Source organism: Acomys minous (genome assembly GCF_964271855.1).
Source record: "Acomys minous genome assembly, chromosome: 3".
Classification (NCBI taxonomy): Eukaryota; Metazoa; Chordata; class Mammalia; order Rodentia; family Muridae; genus Acomys; species Acomys minous.
This window is the reverse complement of record NC_140485.1, coordinates 134,089,871-134,110,699: the sequence shown is the minus strand read 5'-3', so window position 1 is coordinate 134,110,699 and position 20,829 is coordinate 134,089,871. Positions and strand designations below refer to the sequence as shown.

At 42.5% G+C, this 20,829-nt stretch overlaps 1 protein-coding gene across 8 annotated transcripts in view; it reads left to right on the top strand.

Annotated features, from left to right (window-relative positions):
- The first annotated feature begins 944 nt into the window (after positions 1 to 944).
- Positions 945 to 20,829, top strand: part of IPCEF1 (interaction protein for cytohesin exchange factors 1) — a 163,634-nt gene continuing 143,749 nt past the window's right edge. For 3 of the 8 annotated variants that reach the window (XM_084777838.1, XM_084777839.1, XM_084777833.1), the window contains exons 1-2: positions 12,345 to 12,554; positions 18,033 to 18,112. The gene's annotated coding sequence lies outside the window, so the exon portion shown is untranslated. Of the gene's footprint in view, positions 1,275 to 3,812; positions 3,950 to 12,343; positions 12,555 to 18,032; positions 18,113 to 20,829 lie in introns of those variants that run through there. The other 5 variants (XM_084777834.1, XM_084777835.1, XM_084777840.1 and 2 more) reach the window with 5 other exon arrangements.

Genomic DNA, 20,829 nt, shown 5'->3' with positions numbered 1-20,829 from the left:
GGGTTCTGCTTGCTCCAGGTTCCAGCAGAGGAAATCCTGCTGATTATATGCCAGGAGAATTGTTCCTCGGAACTGATATCCTTAAGGTTTCAGTATTGTGTTCTTCAATCTCCTTTTCCTATTGTTTAGGTTAGTCGGATTATAAGTGAGGTGCTCTCGGTTTATAAGTTCATAATAAAATATAATTGTTAAGAAAACCCGAGCCTCCAGACTTGCACAGTGTTTTCTATTTGATGTGTTATGGAAAAAGTCAGCATCTCTTGTTTTAGTTGGTCAGGGTGAATAATGAAATACCTGGTTCTCATTGTGACCCTCAGAGAACTGAGCCATACCTATGATTATCCACCTCCCCACACCTCCCTGCCAGCTCTCCTCCCCCCAGCTCTCCTCCCCCCACCTCTCCTCCCCCCAGCTCTCCTCCCCCCATCTCTCCTCCCCCCACCTCTCCTCCCCACACTTCTCCTTCACGTCTCTGGCCTCTTCTTTAGTCTTGCTTTTCATGTTCTTCTTCTTGTTCTCCCTGCCCCAGACAGCTGTGGAGACAGGAGGATGTTTGCATTTCTGGATCTCTCTGGCTACACCCCATCTCTCCCCTCAGCTGACCACAGAGCTCGTGGTCTCCTGCACTTCCTTTAGGCCATTATTTAGCTGCCATGTTCTTGTGAGTAGTTTCTAGGCTACCGGTCCAATTCTTAGCCATTCTCTAGATTATACGTAGTTCCTACTTTACATCATTTGAAAATTGTTATTCCTTGACAATTATTCCCACAGCACACATTACATTTGCGTTTCTGGTCCTAGAACACCAGAGTGATCCAAGTGTAAGAAGAGAAGTTCCCCGTTGTGTGGTACCCAAAAGAGTTTGTTGAATAGAAGGATTCAAAATTCTAAGGTGAACTTTAGATTCCTTTGGAACTTTGAAGGTCTCCCTGGCTCATCTTCTAGTGCTCAGCCTTCAATTCCTCGTTTCTATGACGAGAGCATCATGAGCTTGCCATTCCGCACCACACCACCCTCCTTGCTCTTGGGATGCTGTGGTACCCTGCCTTGTACTCATCTGTTCCCTCTCCTCCACCAGCTTTCTATCTTAAGTCTGTTGACATCTCTCGAGCTCTGACCCAAGCTCCAACTTTTGATTGTTATTGAGAACTTGGATCATTCAATCTGTTTCCTCTCATTTTAAATGATGTCTTTGAAGAAACGAGGTAGCAAAACAAACCAGCGTTGGTCTTGAAGTCCAGCCACCGTGAGATCATTCTAATTCTACACATCAGGTAGTATGCCCCAAGGATTTAGGAGCCTCTAATACGGGTTGCATACATTTTAAATAACAAAGCCTTTGTGGATGGCTCAGATGAAGGTCTAAGACATGCTATGTTAATGCTATGTAAAGAGGAGAACCAGAGGATAACCCCACACAGGGAAAAGGCTGAGGCAGTGCCTTCTAGAAATAGAAATGTACTTTGCAAGAATCTTAGTTTTGTTTCTGGTCAAAATGTTCAGTGTCTTAATTACTGTTCTACTACTCTGAAGAGACTCTATGACCAAGGCAACTCTTAGAACATTTCTTTAGGCCTTGCTTACAGTTTTAAAGGGTCAGCCTATGATGTGGGCTTTTGAAACCTCAAAGCTCACCCCCAGGGACACACCTCCTCCAACAAGGCCACGCCTCCTAATCCTTCCCAAGCTGATCCACTAAGGACCAAGCGTTCACACATATGAGTCCATGGGGACCACTCTCATTTAAAGCACCACATTCAGTATCATCCTTTTCTCCTTTCTATACAGATTTGATTTACTCCTTAGTTTTTTTTTTCTGCGATAACAAAATTATAAATAACACATATATTTCCCCTATAGTTCTGGAGACCAGAAGGTTCAAGATCAAGGCATCAGCTGGCCTGGTGTTGAGGGCCTGTTTCTTGGTTCACAGACGGTGCTTTTCTTGCTGTGTTCTCTCATGGTGCAGGGGAAGGCAGCGCTCTGGGCCTTCGCTGTAAGAACACCAATCTTTCTGCCTTATAATCTAATCTCTTCTCACAGCCCCACCTCCAAATATCACAGTGAGATGAAGTTTCCACAGGTGGATTTGGGTGACATGTCAACTTATGTGAAGTTTTCGTGAAATCAATCTACCAAAATACGTTTTCAAGTTAGCATCAACTCTCCAGGGTTTTTACCAATGGCTTCATAAAAAATTTTTCTTTTTTATCTTTGTTCCTCCAAAACATTAATTTTTTGACACATTTTTAATAGACATTTTGATCATGAGGTATGGAGCATGTTGGCTTGTAGGCTAGGTTTGGTCTGTATATTTAAAGCTTCTAAAAAAAAGGATTAAAAGATTTTGAGTTTCCTTTTCAAAGTGTAGCCTTTAGCCTTTGTTATTAAGTGATACCCCAGCTTCTGCCTGGGGTATCAGCCATTACCTGGGCACCCCAAAATTAAACTGTAATTGAAAATCATCTGAATTGTTTATTCTAACCTAGCATGATCCTTTCTTCTTTGCCCCCAGGTTTCTGTAGGTCAGAAAAATAGAACTGTTGTATTCTGGTCCAAAGGAAGATGGAAGGAGTGATGTGCTTCTGTGATGTGTGGGCTTGTTAGGAAGTACAGGAAATGAAACCTTGCCCAGTTATTTTAAGGAAGGAGATTGTTCATTGAGTTCTGCAAGGAGGAAGGCTGGGAGTTCTGAACTCCTAGCCCTGATTGGATGGATGTTCAAGGTATTAGGGTTTAAAAATAAATAGAGTGGGGGGCTGGAGAGATGGCTCAGAGGTTAAGAGCACTGACTGCTCTTCCAAAGGTCCTGAGTTCAATTCCCAGCAACCACATGGTGGCTCACAACCATCTATAATGAGATCTGGTGCCCTCTTCTGGCCTGCAGGCACATGTATAGGTAGAATACTGTATAATAAATAAATAAATCTTTAAAAATAAATAAATAGAGTGAGATGCAACAGATCTGATGTGGAGAGATTTATTTGAGGTAAGAGAACAGGAGAGGAGTTAGGGCCTGAGTGATACACACACATACACACACACACACACAGAGACATGCCCTTAGAGAAAGTGCAAGAGTAAGAAAGAGAGTGTGTTTGTTGTTGGTCTTTTTATAGTCTGGCACACCTGGCAGCAGATGATGATGTCAGAGGTTGCTAGGCAGCCTAGATGCAGGTTGCTGAACTATAATATAAGGTGACTGTGTGAACCTGATGAAAAACAGTCCCATGCTTCCTTCTCACATTTGTTGTCATTAGGTGGGAAATTATTATTTTTACTGAAATTGCAAGAACCTTGTAGCCACTGTCCAGCCTGTATGCAGACTTATTTCTTAAAGATGAATTAATTGGTGCGAATTGCCAAGTTTTCAAGTCTATGCTATGACAACATAGGTTTGCAGTCTATGCTTCATGATGCCTATGAAAGGCTCAGATTTTCTTTTCACAGTACGGGCGTGTTTTTGACTTTCCCTACACCTAGAAGAAGGATATGTGCTTTTTACTGCTGAGCCATCTCTTCAGCCCTTAACCCAGCATGTCAAGAGACACTTTACGTATACTGTCACCCTCCTGGACAGCCACCACGAAAGTAAAACCAGGGAAACTTTCCTCCATACGTTCTGGAAAAGAACACATTTGGGCAGCCTTCTGTGATAAACAAAGCCAGACAGACGGGACATCCCTGCTTTGATGTGCTGTGTCCAGGAAGGTTCAGCAAGAACAAGAAGGAAGACAACAGAATTGAGGAAGTAGAGATGACACTTCCCATTCTTTCTCGAAATAGCTTTAGTTTCTAGTTAGCACCTAATGGTAGTCTTGTGTGGGCTGAGCCTCCAAGGCTACGGATGCTTGGACTGGACTCTTCAGCCTTGGCCTTAGACTATTATGAGCTTTGTGAATTCAGGGATCCAGAGGCAGCGCTTGGATTGGCTCTTTTTCTATTGCATGTAAGTAAAGTCACTCTGAGCGGTGATGGAAAAGCAACTGCTGGGTGATATGAAGACACTTCTCTGTCTTTAGAACAGCCAGGTCTAAAGTGGGCTCCTGGGATGTGAAGTTGGCTCAGCTTTTCCTAAACACATGGCTCCGAGGCACGGTGCTGCAGGCCTCTGACTCTGCCAGAGCTGTGATGCCGAGAGCTGTGCATCTGCTGCTGTCTGTTCTTCTTGGTACCCGAGGGTTGCCTTGAGAGCTGCGTGGACTGCAGCCCGTGGTTTGATTTAGAAATGCTCACTTCAGCATTTGTTTGAGTTCTGAAAGGTTCATTTGCGGGGGGAATGCTCTGTGACTGCCACACTAGAGAAAGTGTGTTGTTTGTGCAGAATTCCCCTTTGTGCACAGGCAGCTGGAGGGGATTTTTGCTTTTAGATGAAGGTCACAGGCTTGACAGAACATCTCTGATTTGAAAGCAAGGGCTAGCTAGGTGTTGCTGGTTCAGGTGCTTTCACAGAAGGCAAGCAAAGTGTTCAGCTTTCCTTCTTTGAGTATATTTTTAAAAATTAGAAGTTAGTTATTAGAGGCAGATTTATAACCCACTAGTGCATCTTTGACTGCAGTAGTAGACTTTATTAGACCTCAGGGGACCAGGAGTTCCAAGTCTAGTCCTAGGCACAGCGTGGTAATAGATAGAACCTTGCTCTTCTGTGCTGACTTATGTTACATGGGAAGCAGAAACAGAACAGTCTTTTTTTTTTTTTCCTTCTTCTTCTCATACCATATGAATGGGGAGGTAAAATTTCCCTGGTGTGTGTGTTGCTTAGTTTATCCTTTATCCCTTTGATCTACTGTACTTATATATCAGGTGTCATTACCATAGGTCGTGTGTGACCATTTCAGGCAAATTATATTCAGTTAATGCGTACCGCTAGCACATGGAAATAGGAAGTTCTTTCCTGCGGTAGCTTGCTGTGGCAACAAGAGATAAGAAATTACTTCATGGCTGTTGCCTGAGACTTTCCTTTTGACTTGTGTATCCTTCTTGAGCAGATCACTTCTGCTTTCCATCCAGCTTCTGGCTGGGCCGTGTGAGCTGGTAGCTGAAGCACAGGCCGGCAATTTGCTAGGAGGTGTGATATTTAAATAATAGGGTGTGTATGTGCGAAGAAGATGCTAAAAAAAATAAGGGTTGTTTCATGTGCTGCACAGAATCCTGCAGACAGGTTTTTTTTTTTTTATTAAATACCTTTAGGGCTACAAAGAGTGATTTCCACAGCACATACCCTTAGGTGATATTTATTGGACAGACAAATGATTAAGATTATTCGTAAAGGTCATGGAAAGGTACCCATTCTTTCTGTTTCCCAGGCAACTGATAGAATAAAATTTAGAGAACGATAGGTTGAAGCAGGCAAGGATCTGAAGTGTGAGAAGAAGAAAGGGTATATAGAAAAGTGAGTGTAAAAATGTCAGAAAAGAAGAGGGAGTGAGAACGTGGTGGTAGAAATGGAGATGGAAGAAGCAGTGATACGCAGCGGAGTGACAGCTGGGATGGTGAAGAGGGGGCAGATGTGACAGGAGAGATGACTGTAGTGAGAATTTTGGTTTCTTTACCAAATGCAGAAATATTATGGAAATATGTTATTGTTTTAATCCCAGGTATGAGGATATGGGACTGTTTCACAGCAGGTTGACTATGACTTGCCTTGTGCTCTAGCAGGGGCATGGTTTTGCTAGCTTCAGATAGTTTCTGTGAGTATGTGATGTTTGGAATTCTAGGAGCTTTACACACACACACACATACACACACACACACACACACACACACACACACACACACACTAATATCCTGATAGATTGTTTGTTGCATGCTGTTGGTGTGGCTTATTTGTTTTGTGGTCATGTGCAAAGAAATAAGAAGATGAAATTAGATAGTCTGACAGTAAAGATCAAACTTGCCCCCCAAAACTTGATGCCCTTAATTAGCAGGAAGTAGTCTGATGATAAGGACATTCCCTTCCTCCTTTATATGTTTTTCTTTTCTATCTACTGCTAGGGGGTTGAAAGGGAAGAAGGGGAAGGGTTGAAGAAAAACAAACCCACAAAGTAGCAAACACCAGCTACAGGTGGGAATGATGGTCAAGATGGTGGAGGTTGATGGATGATATGATAGGTTATACCTAGATAATTATTACCTAAAGTATACTTCCAGGTAATGAAAGTGACAGTAGAGATGGTGGACGTGATAATGGAGATGGTGGAGAGGACCACAGAAGTAACAGAATAGATGAAGTGGAGATGGTAAAAGTGACGGTAGAGATTTTGGTAGTGACAGTGGAAGTAATGCAGGATAGATAGTAGAGGTAATGGAGGATGTGTAGAGATGGTAGGGTGCTAATGGGGATGATGGAGGAGGTGACTGATAATAGTGATGGTGATAGAGATGATAGTGGTAGTGGTATTGGTGGAAACTGTGGGCATGTTGTTGGAAGTGGCAATGGTGAAGATGATGACATCACAATGATGTCACCAGAGAAGGTGACGATATTATGATGTCATGAGATGACATCAGAAAGACAGTTTTGAGTCAGGCAAGTTTGCTCAAAATCTGTATGTACCACTGTCTATCTCTGTGAACAATGAACCACTGATCTTTTTGAGTTGTGTTAGAACTACAAATAGGATGGTAGAGTGCCTACCCGTGCAATGGGGCTTCTCCGAATGGCAGCCACCAGTGTATTTTCTTCAGTTTTCAAGCCATCATACCCATACCTAGAAATTTAACAACCTTGTTGCTTTTATGCTTTCTCTTATTTTCTAAGTTTCCTGAGATGGATTTGGGTTTTTTTTTTTTTAAAGAGTTGTTGCTGTTGCTCTGGTCTGAATGTGTGCCTGTGAACCCTTTATGGATACTCAGTCCCCACCTGGGACCTCTTGGAAGGTGATGATGAGGTGGGAGCCAGGGTTGAGGGACAAGCCATTGTTTCTTTCCCCCATGTGAAGTCACATGACCCTATCTACAAGTGCTCAGTCCTTATCAGATATAAAACCTGATGGCTGATGTCTTGACCTTGAGCCTCTCAGCTTCTATGACTGTGAGAGGTGAATTTTTGTTGCTTATATGCCACTTAGTCTATACATTTTTCTGGCAGAGGGAAAAGACCAAGACAGACCAAGACAGACATTTATTAAACACAAACATTATAGCCAAAAGCTAGCTGGTGTGTCCAAATGAAGGAATATCACCAGCGAAAGGACATTTTGGGATTATTCTCATATGATGTTGTCAAAAACAAAACACAAAAAACAGGAGCAGATCTTTTTTTGTTTTCAAAGCTTTGTATTAGTGAGGCTTACTTGCCATAATAACCTAAAAACAAAATAGGTGCCACATGAAAATAAATGACCAAAATCTTAGCCCTTAAAAAAAAAAGTCCTCTGTTGAACTTAAAACAAAAACAGCCTTCAGGGACACTGTGTTCATGGATCACTGCAATCTCAGAAAAGATGCTGAGTTACACTGTTCAGCCTTTGTGGGGGATCCCCTCAGAGATTCAGGCTGGTATAGAATCAAGTGTCTGCTCTCAAGTGAGAACAACCAAGCTAGACCCCACCTGGGCCTGTCTAGGCTGATTCATCCCTAGACTCACATGAAAATAGGTTATTTTCTCTGAATGACTGCGGAGAATGGCTTTCTAGCAACTTCAATTGTTAAGTTAGTCAGTCAGTTACTTAATAGTTTGTTTAGGTTTAGATTTTCAAGCACAAGGAATGATTCATTTTTATAGGGAATATTGGCAAATGTGTGTTATCTTAGGGTAACTGGGTAAGAACACGTTTTGGAAGAATTGATACACTTTTGCCAGTAAGATCTTGTCAGGCTTCAGACGTGGCTCAGTGGGTAAAGCGCTTGCTCTGTAGCATGAAGAGATGAGTCCAGATGCCCAGAACCCAGGGGAAAAAGCCAGCCACATGAGTGTGAGCATGCCCAGCCAGTCCAAATGACAACGGAGTGCTTCAGGTTCAGTGAGAGACCCTGTCTCAAAAAAATAAGGTAGAGAGTGACAGAAGAAGACCTGGACAGCAACCTATGACCTCCACAGGTACCTGCTTGCACAGGTGAGTGCACTGCACACCCATGAGCACACACAGATAAGCATGCACACACACACACACACACACACACATACACACACACACACACACACAAACAGAGAGAAGTAAAAAAACCATTATGTTCCTGTCATCTCACTGGGCCACTATGGAGCCTGTTGTTAGAGACTTAACCAAAGTAAAGTATTTTAACTTGTAGATATTGACAGGAATCTTGTTTTTTTTTTTTTTTTTTTTTTGTCTTAGAGACCAGTGAATGAGACAGTTGGCAGAGTAAGAGGTGAAGGGCTAAGCAAAGCTTATTGAAAACTCATTTCCTGAACGGACACAGACATAGACCTAGAAGTCATTAAATGGCAAAGGGTTAGCCAAATAAACTCATCCTAAAATGGCTAGAACACAGATGAGGTTTCTTTCCTGAAAACTTAGGTTAAGGTAAAGAACAGTATAATTGGTTAACTCTAAATGGTATAATAATATAATGGTATAGCTATAGTCGGCAACTTGTCAACTCTTGGGGAAGAGCCTCAGTGAGGGTTCTATATGAGGTTGGCCTGTGAGCCTATGGTGAGACACTGTCTTAGGTCAATTGATCTTGGATAACTCAGCCCACTGTGGGCAGAAGCATTCCCTACCCAGGGGATCCTGAAGTGTAATAAGAGTGAAGAGCTCTAGTAGAGCACATGCGAGTGAGTGAGTGAGTGTGTGTGCACATCCATTTCTTTTTGCTCTTCCATGTGGATATGATGTTACTAAGTTCTCTCAATTGTGTTTCTGTGGTTCCCCTGAAACGACAGACTGTAAACTAGATGTGAACTAAAATAAACCTTTTCTCCCATAAGTTGTAGCTCTGAGCTACAAATGAGGCATTGGACTTCACACTTAAGTTTTCTCCTTTATAAGACCTGAGATCAACAAAGTTAACCAATTTGTCTTATTGATTGGATCAAATGAACAAAGAGAATAAATATTGAAGAAATATGCTCTAAAAAAAAAACCTAAAAACAAATTGATCCTTTCTATTCTATTTCATCTTAAAAATCATATAGAGACTCAAGGGAGATGCAAGAGTTCTGTTAGGAATAAAAGATTAGATGTGTGTGTGTGTGTGTGTGTGTGTGTGTGTGTGTGTGTGTGTGTGTTTGTATGTGTGTGTGTATACACATGTAGTAAACTGAATGGTGCCTTTCTCTCAGAAGCACATGATGCTTAGAATATGCTCTTATTTGAATATATGATAGTTGCAGATGTAATTAGCCAAATTAAGACAAGGCCACACTGCAGTGGTGTGAGCTCCAATCTAACAAGACAAGTATCCTTATAAGACAATGACCATGTGAAAGCAGATCTGTAGGAAGAATGCCACATGAGGATGAGGCCACAGGGCGGAGTGACTCAGCTGCAAGCCATGGAGTGCCAGCCACTCTCAAAGCAGCAAAGAGGTGAGGAAGGGTCTCTTCCCAGGTCTCAGAGGATCCAGAGCCCAGCTGGCACCTTTACTCAAGGCTCCTGGATTCTAGAACGGCAAGAGAGTAAGTTTGGGCTGTTTTGGCTACTGGTTTGTGCCATTCTGTCCTCACAGCCCACGGATACCCATAGAGGAGAGAGTAGGGAATACTAATAATTTCAAGTGCTAGTCGTAAGCCCATCTGTATTGCTGGCAAGAACTTCCAGGAACCGGATCCAAAATGACTCATTTCTCTGACTTTAACCTGTGGCATTGGGCCTTGAACAGTAGTCTCAGTTCACCATTGAAAGGGAATGAATAAAGACAAAAACAATGAAATACATTTACAGAATGAAAATTGGGCTATTGTGACAATTGTAAAGGGCATCCTTTCATAAATGGAGCTGGCTAGGAGCCGTGGATTGTTACGTCACTATGGCCATTGGTTAGACCTAGAACACCAGCCTCTGATTGGGCGGACATTTATTCTCCCAAGTTGTACATTGTACATTCAAATATTATGAATTTAAAAATGATGTGCTATGACGGCACTTGGTTCCAAATGTAAAATTTTAAATTGTTTATATTTTATAAGTGTGTGTGTGTGTATGTGTGTGTGTGTATGTGTACCTGAAAATATCACTATGGTGTGTGTGTGGTCAGAGGACTACTGGTAGGAGTCAATTTTCTCATTCCATCATGTGAATCCCAGAGACTGATCCAGGTCTTCAAGACTGTCAGCAAGCTCCTTTATTCCCTGAGCCATCCTGCTGGCCTCCAAACCAATAACTAAACTAAACTAAACTAAACTAAACTAAAATAAAATAAAATAAAATGCAAGGCTCTAATCTAAGCACACGCCTGGTGGAGATCTCCCAACTGATGCACGCTGGATCATTTCAATATATTTTTCTCTTTTCTTCTATAGCTGTTGATCACTCTGAGACCTAAACTTAGTTTAGCACTTAATAATGATTTTAGTGACAGCCTCTGCAGCTAGGATTTCCAGTATATATATTCTTGAGTTCCTCTGCGACATAAGAATCTCGTAAGGTCCCCTTTCAGCAGAATTTAAATTGCCCTGCTTCCCTTTACAATGCGTACCCTAGCAGAACAACACACTTTTAATAGAAAAACATCATTGCAGAAAGTTAGTTCATCTAATCTGAGAAAAATGAGAACAATGATTTGCTCTGCCTCCCTCCCTCCCTCCCTCCCTCCCTCCCTCCCTCCTTCCTTCCCTCCCTCCCTCCCTCTCTCCTTTGGTTCTTTCTCTTTTATATCTCTCTGTCTTCTCCTCTTTCTCTGCTTCCCTCCTTCCTTTCTTCCTTCCCTCCCTTCCTCCCTCTGTCTCTCCTTCCTTCTCTCCCTCTCTTTCTCCCTCCCTTCCTCCCTTCTTCTATCTCTCTGCTTCCTCCCTTCCTTTCCCCCTCTTTTTTGGGTTGCTGAGAGCTTAAACTAGGGTCTTGCATATGTCAGGCAAGCACTCTGCCCTTAAGCTTTATCTCCAGATCTCCTCTTTTACTTTTTGTGGGGGGATGGGGGGTGGGAGAGGGTCTCACTAAGTTGCCCAGACTGGCCTTGAGCTCACTGTGTAGTTGAGACAGACCTCAAACTAATGTGCGACCCTTCTGCTCAGCCCACCCCACCCCTGCCCGCCTCCATCAGGCTGAGCTTCAATTTCTTTGACTTGTAATTAATAGTATATACTCCACTTTGAAATATTGAGTGGGAATTTGTGAGTGGATAGATTCTCTCAAGTTTGAACAGGATAGGATTTTTATTTTTCTGTGGTGAAGGAAACTGATTTCTTAGGCGTTGTATGCCCTGACAGCTAGAGCTAGAAAGAAACTGAATACCCTCTGTGTGAAACAGGGTTTCCCTGTGTAGCCCTGGCTGTCCTGGAACTTGATCTGTAGACCATGCTGGCCTACAAATCCAAAGACAGAGAAAACACAGACATCTCAGAAGGGAATCAACTCAAAAAAACCCTCAACATTCATTACTCTGCTAAAACGTACACATGTTCTAGGGAAAGTATCACAATTCACTCAAAAGACACTTGGGGGACCTATAAAGTTGTGTTTTAAGGAAGAAACCATGATTTCTTTGTGAAAAAAACTGCTTGAAAATGTAAAATCATACATTTTAGATTCCTTTTGACTATTCTGTTTGGATGCTCTGACTGGAAATGTTGCAACATTTTTTTTTTAATGGACTGCTGGGAGTCTATGCAGTTGCATCAATTTCTTAGACATGGTGGGCGATTCTGTTAAAGCATAAAATTAATGGTGTGGCAGGAACATTGTATTCACTCACTCAGAGTGCAGGTCACTTATGACAACTGTGTTATTTCCATCCACCAAGAACCTTGAAGCATGTGACCTACAGACTCTATCTTTTAGTCCTAAATCCCCAACCTCTCTACACATCTTGACCAAAGAGATAAGTACTGGGTCTCCTTAGTGAGCAGGAAAGCTCATCATCTTCCTGTAAGTGATGACAGTTCATTCATGAGCATTGAACATGCACTGAGAGCTTACAGCAGATCTAATACTTCCTGTGGAATGTGTTAGACGTCTCTTCAAAACAGACTGGGCAGAATCACCTTTGCAGTCTCTTTGCAGTCATGTCAAAGAACATTGTCTCATTTGGGTCAGATCCGCTGACAGCCACTCTGTCCAAAGCAAGGACCTGAACTTGAACTATTTTGTAAATAAGGTCAGCATCATCCAGCTAGATCTGGGTTTTGCTTTGGAGTGCAGCCTGCGACATTATTTTGCACTTGAATGTTCGACTTGATTAATGAAGCAGAGCAGCTTTGCCTAGGTCCTGGGGACTGACTGGTTGAGTAAGGTTTGAGCTGGGCACGAGAGCGGTACTTGGTTTTACTTTGTGAACACTGACAAACATACTAAAGTAGTGTGTGGATCGGTTGACTAGAGAGCTGCAGCAGTCCCCCCCGTGGCTGTTCTGAGCTGAGAAGACAGCACAGGGAGATATTGTGGAGTTAGCCTAGCTGAGCCAGGTGACACTCAGCCGCTGTGGACTCCCTGGTGAGTGACTTCACTCTTTAGTTGCTGATCCTGGTGTTAGCTGGGCCCTACATGTGGGTTTTGTTCACTTACCATTTTGCTTTCACTTACTCTGGAGGCTGTACACGGGAGACCTCCCATCTTGGATTGACTTATAAGATTGGTGTCTTCATTTTTTTCTTCTTTTCTTCTCTTCTCTTTTCCATCCTCCCTCTCTCCTTCCCTCTCTTTTTTCTTTTTCTTTCTTTCTGTATATGTAATATTCATGTGTCTATGAAAGTATACACACACACACACACACACACACACACACACACACACACACACACACACACGGGTAAGATAGCCTGCATTCTGAGTGAGTGAATACAATGTTTCTGTTGCAATCATTAATTTTCTACTTTAACAGGACCTCCCACGGGCGGGTAAGAAGTTGATTCAGCGGCATATGCTCCCAGCAGTCCATAAAACTGTTCCAGTATTCCCAGGAGTAGCTATTTGTGTCAGTGGATGGACGCCCTCAGGCAGTGAGCTGTCCTAGACATCTCTAGAACTGTTGGGACAGTGACAGCCACTGAGATGAAGCTCAGAGGGGAGGTAGACAGTAGAGTCTAAGTGGGCTCCCTGTGTCCTCAGAGCACTGTGTGGACTGCCACACCCTCAGAGATGGACACATTTAACACTGTGCTTATTTCTGAGGGTTAACGACTACTTAAAGTCTCCACCTGCTGTCTCCAGGGAAGGCGTAGAAGCTTTATATCTGTTCTCTAATTTCTTGATCAGAAAATTCTAGGAACCAGTGTGGCTATTAGCTTGCTGCCTTTCTCTGACAAGTTAACAGGTTCAGTAGCCAGGAATCTGGTAAAGATCTGGGAGAAAGAGTATGGCGAGGATTCTAGCACCAATATTTTGACTCTGGAGTTAGAATCTGTAGCTCGGTCTGTTTGGCCTGAGAGGTCTGTAGTGTACATGGGCTGGCTTGCTTGAGCACCTGCCCCTTGACTTTACTTCAATCTACTCTGACAAAACTAGGCAATGATATTGATATAGCTTTGTGAGCCTGGGCTCCCTGTATTTCCAGAAGAAAGGAGTGACAAACGCTGAAGTTTCTAGTAGGTGGAATTTCTTATTATCTCCAAATTTCTCCAGGGTGTTTCTAGAACTGCCTCAAGATCAGATGGTCAAGATTTTGTGGGGTATTTGGGGGAGAACACACACACAGATACACACGTACACAAGCACACACACATACGCATGCACACATGCATATACATGTATAAGTATTCACACACATTTTAGGAAGTTCAACTCAAGACCTCATGCATGCTAAGAGGGTACTCTATGGCTCAGCTACACGCTCAGTCCTGGGCTCTGTAGGTTTTTATTGGCAGCTCTTCCTGGCCCCATGGTACACCCATTTAACAACAAAGTCCACAAATCCCTTGCCTCAAATCTCTCTTAAGCTTCTATCACAGAGTGACAACTTCTCTCAGGCCCAGAGGGCATCCATGTTTCCACTTTGTGTTATACTTAGGGATCTGCATGAGATGCAGTGGGGAGTGCATTATCATTAGCATAGGAGATGAGAGAGGCTTTGCAGAACATTTGGCTTGACAAAGGAGAGACCTTTAGTAAGGAGGCTTTGAAACTCACAGTCGCACAAAATGACCCATATCAGCTTCTTGACATAGTAAGCTTAATCAGCCTGGTAACTATTTGTCCTACAGACACTTTCAAAAGAAGGTGAGTTTTTTCAAACGATTAGGGAAAAAAAAAAAAAAAAGAGCAGGTCTGATGCTGCGCAAAGAAATAATAAAATTCCACAGTTCCTAACTGTGTTTCTGTTGCATATGCCCTGCATGCTTTTAATGAAAACCATGACAGGATTCCTTGTAAGAACTACAGCTTTTAAATACCACACAAAGGATTTCTTTGTCAAGGTCACCTTTGGCCATTTAGAGTGTAGAAATGCTTCGTCAGCCTTCAGGAATAAACAAATTCTTCCACTTCCCGTTGCCCCAAGAAATCAGACGCGATTGAGTTGAGAGAACCGGAAGGAAGTTACGAAGCCATCCCCCAGCCCCCACCCCTCCTTTCCACACACAGCTGAACCTGCTTAAAAGCCTTCAGCTGAGAGAAAGTTCCTGGATCGGTTTTCACGTTGCATACAATACAACTTCCCTAGGCAGAATGTGAGAAGCTGTAATTCCCTAAACCCTGCTGGTCTGTTCAAAGCGTGTTGTTTCCCAAGCCTCGCTGAGCGGTGGGGGAGTGGCACGTATTGGGTCTCTTTTGTGCCTTTGGTTTTTATTTACTGTTCCTGGCATTTTGCTCTGGTCATTATTGCTCCTGATAATCCCCAGGAGGAGGTAATTGGTGGGAATTACTGAATTTCAAGCTCTTCCAACCCCACACAGTCTTGGTCTTCTCACTTGCTTTTTGCCAGGGGTCTGAGCGTGTACTCTCTGGGACAGAGGTACGTTTCGGATTTTTACAGATGGAAGCTGCAGGTTAGCTGGGCGCTGCTAAGAGCTTTCCTTAACTCTGAGACGGCAGGCTGGGCCTGGAAGGACTTGGGAGTTAGCTGAAGGAAAGCACATACTTAAGACTGAGACTTGATTTGAACTTAGGTCATTTCGTTCTCTGATGTCTTGTGCTTTTCATGAGTCTGGAAGCAATTGACCCTTCTAGGCACAAAGCTGGTACCGACTGGTGACCAATCTAGGCTGTAGAAAGTGCTTTGTGAAGAGTTGCTCGCGTGGCTGGCTAGGTGCCGAAAAACAAGCCTGCCCTTGGTCAGTACTTGAAAGACAACTTTTACTTCATTTCACCCCTCAGATTGAAACCTGTGCTGACACTTTTCCCCTCATGGCCTGCTGTCTGGGATTGTTTCACATACTAGTTTTTGGGGACGTAGGCTTCGTTGCCCATAAAAGTTTTAATTTTGCCTCTCTCATGATGCACTGGTGTTTTGAATACCCTGTTAGTCAATCACCCAGCACTGCCTGAAGTTCAGCGTAATGTGGATTTTCTTCTCTGAGCTTGTCTATTTGGTGTCCTGTGTGATTGTTCTTACCTGTATAGGTATGGTATGTCTTTCCTTAGTTTGGGGAAATTTTCTTCTATGATTACGTTGAAGAACTGGTCTATGCCATTGACTGGCAATTCTCTTCCCTCATCTATGCCTATAATTGAAAGGTTTTGGTGTTTGTTAGTGACTCCCACATTTGAAACTATGTTCCTTTCCTGTGTTTTTAAACTTTTTTTTTTAAACCACCTTTCTTGCTTGTTTGGTCCAGATCCTCTGCTTTATGGTCAAGTCCTCATACTCTACATTCTGCATGTTTCGTTTTATTTGTGAGGTTTTCACTTGAGCTGTCTAGTTGAGATTTTGGGTTTTTCAATCCTATCTTTGTTTCAGCTTGAGTTCTCTTCAATGTGTCTATTTCCTGATTGAATTCCGTTCTTAAGTCCTTAACTGTCTTTATCATTTTCACCAGCCTGTGCTTGTGTTTTCTTAGGCATTTACTCTCCTAAAGCTCTCTCTTCGCGATTTCATTGAGCTCTTTCTTTAAGCTCTTTTGTTGTTATTGGTGTTTTTTTTTCTTTTTTCTTTTTTTCTTTTGTTTTGAGACAGAGTCTCACTGTGTAGCTCTGGCTGTGCTGGAACTCACTATGTAGATCAGGTTGGCCTTGATCTCACAGAATCTGCTTGCTTCTGCTTCCCATGTCCTGGGATTAAAATTAGATGTTTTCAGCATTACACCTGTCTATGGCTATTTTTTTAAGTTCCGTGTTCTGGGCTCTATCTAAGCAGTTCTCATTAACAAACATTTCTACAGAACTAGTTGGTTTGGGGGAGAAAACACTGGCTTGATTTTTTTTTTTTTATATTGCTACATTTCATATTTTGCAATGAGATTTGGGCATGCTGATTTCTATTGTTAGCTATAAATCTGATACAGACAGAGTGGGTTGGATGGAAGAGTGGACATACAGAAAGGTTAGGCCAGGCTAGACCCTGGAGAAAGATGTGGGACATCTGGTTAGGTGGGGAGGTTGGATGTGACAAAGAAGAGCTGTAGGTTTTTTTTAAAATATTTTTTTTTGAGACAGGATTTCTCTGTGATTGATTTATTTTTATTTTATGTCCATTTGTGTTTTGCCTACAAGTATATCTCTGTGAGGGTGTCAGGTCGTGGAGTTATAGACAGTTGTGAGCTGACATGTGGGTGCTGGGAATTGAACCCGGATCCTCTGGAAGAGCAGACAGTGCTCTTAACCACTAAGTCATCTTTCCAGGCCTGTAGTTATTTTTAAAATTTTTATTACTGAGTGGCGTGTGTGTGTGTGTGTGTGTGTGTGTGTGTGTGTGTGTGTGTGTGTGTACCTGTCTGCAAATGTCTGCTCATACTTATGTGCACACAGGAGTGTGCCTTTGTGGGGGTCAGAGAATAACTGTCAGGCATCAGTTTCCTCCTTTCATCATGGCTCCCAGGGATCAAATCAGGTCACCAGGCTTGAGTGACAAGAACGTCTACCCACCAAGCCTTCTTACCAGCACCATGTCTACAGTTCTGCCTCCGGAGATTCAACCAACCTTGGATAAAAAATAGTTTTAGAAAAATATGCCTTGATGAATGTACGTTGATTTCTTCTGGGCCTTTAGTGAACAATATAGTAAAAGACCTACTTGCAATGCACTTTCACCATATGAGGCATTATGTACAGTCTAGAGAGAATTTAAACTTTACAGGAGGATGTGTGTAGAGTCTATGAAAATGATATAATTTTATACAGCAGACTTTAGTAACTGCACATTAGTATCTGATGGAGGTCCTGGAATCAACCCCTCCCCCCGCTCCCACTCCCCTGCATGGACACCAAGGGGTGACTGTATAGAAATGTACACACACCCATGTGTGGAAACGTACACACACCCATGTGTGTGTTGTGCGTATTCACACACAGTCTTTTCCCTTCCACACGACTCAGAGTCTTTCACACAGTAACTATCTTCTGATTCTATTTTGACGTTTGCCTTCCAGTAAATAGAAAATTGCCTTCATTGATATTTTCTCCTTTGTTTCTTTGTGCTTGGCGGTGACGGTCTTTTCACATATTTACAAGCCATTTGTTGTTCCTTTCTGTGAACAGCCTCTTTAAGCTCTTTGTCATCTTGTCCACTGGTTTATGGTCTTTTGTAACTGGTCTCTGAGAAGTCTCTATTGTGAAGGAAGTGAGCTCACTGTCATGTGTGGAAATACTCCTCCCAGTTGATCATTCCCCTACCATCACTGACCCTTTTGGAACTTAGGCCTTATGTGTTGCTCAGAAGAGCCTTCTCGACTATAAAAAGAAACTTAAAAAATATGGTAGCTAATATTTATTGAATTAAAAATAAACATATCAGATATAAATTAAGCATCTGTCATGAGTATCTTACTTAATTCCCCCTAGGTTGTATGTCTTAAGTATATTTCTCTGTTTTCTACACAGAGAAACTGGAAGACAGGGTAAATCACCATTCCAGAGAATACTGGCTTGCACTGGTGTCAGGATAAAGCTAACCCACATGAGTAAGTGCTACATAACTCTTTTTATTCTAAGATTCCTGTGCTTTTACTATTTTGAGAAAGATATTTTGCTAGAAGAATCTATTGGACATATTCAGTATAACCAAGCTTAGCTTCTATCAAAGATAGAGTTAGAAACCACACCCTAAGTGAAGGACAGACTGGGACCGCTTGTCCTTTAAGAGTTCATAACTGTTGGGAAAGCTGATGTGCATAAGGATGATGGGCACAGCCTTTGCCTTATCCAGGTGCAGCACAGTCACCTAGGACCTAAGGATGCCTTCAAGGCCACAGAACTGAGCCCCAAGGACACCTGAATATTAAGGGATGAGTGCAGCCATGGCAGACTGGAGAGTTTATGGCCAAGTAGAGTTTTCCTTACCAACACGACACTCTTAATTCACTGAAGTAACTTTTATTCATCACCCAAAACCATTTTTTATCCTCAGGTCTCCAGTTTTTGCCTTCACTGATGCATAGAGTCACATAGAAAGTGAGAGGTAGGGAAAATGGCCCGATAGGCAAGATTTTGACAGTTTTATTCTTGCCCGAGCTTGGATAGTTTAATTTTCTTTCAGTCTGAAACCTTCAGTTGTATAATTTAGAAGTAGCCAATATTGCTCCCAACAAAATGGAAAACTAGCATTCTTCACAAAGGAGAATGCCTGTGGAGGAATGTCAATTTAGATCTTCTAGGTCTGTGTGATCCAGCTGGGATGCAAACATGCCTTTAATCCAGGAGACAGAGGCAAGCAGATCTGAGTTCATGGCCAGCCTGCTATAGAGCAAGTATCAGGTAAAGGAAAGCTTAGGTCCAGGCATGGTGGCACACGCCTTTAATCCCAAACAAAGGTAAAGTTAGTTTGTAGAAGGAAGCTCCATGTTTGAAAGTGATGTCTAGTTGCGTGGCAGAAATGGTGACAAATTAGAGAAGATGTGACAGAATAGGAAACACCCAACTCTCGAGAAGAGAAAGGAAAGGGAACCTACTTAGACAGTTTTACAGAGAGAGGAGGCAGTTTTTACCAGGACAGTAACAGAGAGAGAGAGAGAGAGAGAGAGAGAGAGAGAGAGAGAGAGAGAGAGAGAGAGAGAGAGAGAGAGAGAGAGAGAGAACACCCAGGTGAAGATGGAACCAGCTAGAAAAATGAGAAGAAGCCAGAAGACAAGAAGACACTGCTGGAGTTAGAGGCCACTCAGGGGCCAAGAGAGAAGTCAGATTGAGTAAGTCAGCTGGGAGAGGAGATTGAGCCAGAACAGCTGAATTGAACCAGCCAGCCCAGGGCTCAGAAAGAGCAAATACATGTGAACTTATTAAGCAGTAAGTCTCAGAGGCTGAAAGCATTCTAGGTCTAGGTTGGATTGTATGGAGGCTAGAAGCTTCCAGGACTAGGCCTAGGTTGGCAGAGGGAGGCAGTGAGCCTCCCAGACAACAACTGAGACAAGAGGAGAGAAGTTACTTTGACAAATGCCGAAGTTCTGTGGTTTTTTCAAGTGCTCAAATAGGGGATTATTGGGAGTGGGGCAGTCACTAAATGCCATCATTTTATCCCTGCCATTAGTAAGTATTAGTCTGCTGCTCTGTGATCTTGGGGATACTGTAGCCACATGTAAGAAAATGTATAACTTCCCAAAGAACAATGTTAACAAAATCAATCTCTCTGTCTCTCTCTCTGTCTCTCTCTCTCTGCCTCTCTCTCTCTCTCTCTCTCTCTCTCTCTCTCTCTCTCTGTGTGTGCATACAGGTCAGTGGTCAACCTCAGCTATTATTCCTCAAGTATCACATAGTTTGCTTTTAAAGAAGGGTCTCTCGAATTTACCCAGAAATTGCAGATTTGGCAAGATTGGCTGGCCAGTGAACCCCAAGGATCCACCTGTTTGTGCTTTCCTTGCACTAGGATTTCAGATGTGGGTTCTGGGGATTGAACTCATGCCTCTAGGTGTGCAAGGCAAGCACATTACCATCTGAGGCAGCTTCCCAGATCAACTTTATTATTTTTAAAGAATGTAATAATTCATCTCTATGCCTATTTCTCTATCTCTGTCTCTATCTCTGTCTCTGTCTCTATCTCTATCATCTCTGTCTCTGTCTCTGTCTCTGTCTTTATTTTGTGAATAGCAGTGAACATCTGAATGGCAGTGGATGTATTGAGTTAGTGTTTTTAGTAATACTTAGATTTGGTGAACTGAAGACACAGTAAGTCTCAAAACATGCTGCACTAAAATATATCCTGTCAGAGACTGAGAAGACAAACCATGGCCTGGGAGAGATCCTTGCCAAATACATGTCTTTTAATGAACTGTTGTCCAAAATATGTAACAAGGTCTTTAAACATAAATAATGAAAAAAACCCCAATCTGATTAATATAGGCCAAACTTCTGAGGAGACAGCTCACCAAGGACAACAGGCAGATTTCATAATGAACTATTTCGTAAACTGAATTTACAAACTTTGGTGTGGAAACAGAGAAGTTATTCTTCTGGAGTATGTTGCCACCATGATCTGTATAACCCCAGTATTAGTGAACATATAAATAGTAAGAGATCGTGCCTTGCTCTGCTCAAGGACTGTTTCATATAAACAAGATATTGTCATGACCCTCCACTTAAAGGAGTTCTGGGCATCTGGCCAGAGTACTGGGCAGACATGGCAGGTCCCAGTGACCCCTGTGACTTTGCCTTTCACATTTCCCCCTCACTCAGCCACTTCCAAGTCCTT